We start from the raw sequence: 2,595 nt of genomic DNA on the forward strand, positions 1-2,595 counted from the left end.
AAGGGATGCCGACATGGTGGTGATGGTTTGTTTGGACAATCCCAGTTCCAGGTAAGGTCTGTTCAAACTTGCAACCCAGGCGTTTAATTTTCTCATGGCATGGGTGTTTAGCTTACCTGGTAGGTAAGTAGCTGATAGCCAAATATGTCTTTCGACATACCATTGCCAAATCATGTTGACCAATTTGTCGCATGATAATGATTTTATGCCACCCATATGGTTAATATAAGCCATCACCGTAGTATTTATCAATTTGTAACCGAACATGCAAGTGCTGCATATTAGATACATATGCTTTTAAACCATAAAAGGCGCCCAACATCTCTAGATAGTTAACGCCCAGTGTAAGTAGTAATGATGACTCTAGTTTAGTCCATCTACCACTTGTGCTGGATATGGAGTTAGTCGCTCCCCAGCCTTGAGCACTGGCATCTGTTTGAATAACTAAAGTAGGGTTAGTGATAAAGATAGGGCTGAAACTATGCCAAATGTTTTCTGCCCACCACTGTAGCTCTGATATTGCTTCAGTGGGTAAGTTCATGACACGATCATAGTGACCTGTATGTCGTTTTATTGCCCGTACCTTTGCTCTCTGTAAATTTTTTGATAGTGCAAAGGTCCGAATTGTGTAGCCGGAAATGCTGCTACCATTTCCCCAATTACTCTTGCTACTTGTCGAATAGTTGGTCGCTCGTTGACCATTAATTTGTTGCATGATTGTGCTAATTCAACCATTTTTGCCTTTGGCAAGGTAACAGTCATATGGACTGAGTTAATTGTGAAGCCCAGGTAGTCCATGATAGTGGATGGCTTCAACTTAGATTTATCTGGATGTAGGACGAACCCCAGAGTTTCGAGGAGCTGTTTTGTAGCTGATACTGCTGCTACAGCCAATTCCATCGTTTTCCCTACTATCAGAATATCCTCCAGATATGCCATGACAATATGTTCTTGTTTTCTTAGTATTGCCATGGCTGGGTTCAATATTTTGGTGAATAATCTTGGGCTGAAGTTCGCCCATAGGGCAATGCTTTGTACCATCCAGATAAATTTTAGGTATCTGCGATGATCCTAGTATATGGGTGCTAGATAGTAAGCATCTTTAAGATAAATGCTTGCCATGAAGTGTCCTTTGGAATTCAGTTGTTTGGCAGTAACATATGTCTCCATTTTGAAATGTATATACTTAACAAATTTGTTTAGTGATGTTAAGTCAATGATGATGCGACAGACACCATCTTTTTTGGTTTTAGTGAATATATTCGATACAAATTCCAAAGGTTCATGTTTGGTCTTTTCGATGACCCCCTTTGTGATAAGTCTCACCAGTTCAGCTTGTCCCTCACGTTCCTCTTTGACGGAGGGAGAAATACCCTTTGGGGCCATTGTTGAACTGGCGGCGTTTTTTCTGACATGAATTGTATTTTATATCCTGTAATGTTGTTGAGTATATACTTGTCACTCGTGACCATACCCCATGCTTCTTTAAACAAGTGTAATCTCCCCCCTGTTAATAAAGCACCCTTATTCTCTATATGCTGGTAGGGACCAGACCCACCTACCTCCATGGTTATTGGCGATTCTGTTTCTTCATTTTCCTGAAGATTTTGTTCTGACGTGCTGGCGATGTTGGGGGGAGGCGCATTTTCCAGAGGGTCCGCTGCGGGCCCTGATCTGTAAGATCTTTGGGGATAATGTGCGGACCCCAAGCGTTCACCAGTCCCATATTGCGGACGTCGACTGGTGGATGCCGTGGGGTGCTGCCGCTTGGGTATCGGAGGTCTTGGTTTGCTCGTCCCGGGGCCTGCCCTCATTAGGCCGAAGGTTTTTGATGCTTCCTGCATCTCCTTCAGTTTTTTATTGAAATCTTTCCCAAATAGCAGCGCGTCCGTCTCCGCAGCTGGGGCTTTACACAAGCCAGCAAATTTGGGATTGAGGGCAGGTCTTAGGTTTCCCTCCGGAGATTGTTGATCTCAAATTGTGTGGTACACATTAATGCCAGCACATCCTGCTGGCAGGTATCCATCTCCGTGGTCTCCACGGAACGAGCAAAGGCTGTGATGGCCGACGTCAGGAGCCTTAGGATCCGCTGTAGCTTGAGTTCTTGGGTCCGGATGTGTGACCCACATGCCCACAGATTTGGCTGTTGACACTTTTTACTTTGAGGGCCTCACCGTTTTCTGGTGCTGTGTTGTTTCAGCACCTCATCGAGCACCTTTTCCAGTAATGGTTGATGCTGGCCGCCATTCTTGGTTCCAGCGGTGCTCCCGCCCGTGGGGTTGCTACAAGCGGTCCATCACACCCAACAGCTCTTCATGTTCCTGCACCCCTGGCATACTCCCGAATTCATCCGCCTACCCCTGTTCCAGACCAGCCCAGCCCTGGTCACCAATGCTAGCCTCCAGTAATGAGGGAGCAGAGGGCAGTGCATGAAACACTGTGGAGGGGGTGCCTGACCTCCCTCCACGAGAGCGCTCTTTCTGCGCATCTCACTGGAGCTGCTCCAATTGCTGTTGGATGCAGCTCAGGCGGCTGTCTCTCCTCCATTTAGGTGGAGACATGTCCCCGTCCGACGAATCGGACGCCACCGGCCGG

The sequence above is a fragment of the Amblyraja radiata genome, chromosome 11 (genome assembly GCF_010909765.2).
Source record: "Amblyraja radiata isolate CabotCenter1 chromosome 11, sAmbRad1.1.pri, whole genome shotgun sequence".
NCBI lineage: Eukaryota > Metazoa > Chordata > Chondrichthyes > Rajiformes > Rajidae > Amblyraja > Amblyraja radiata.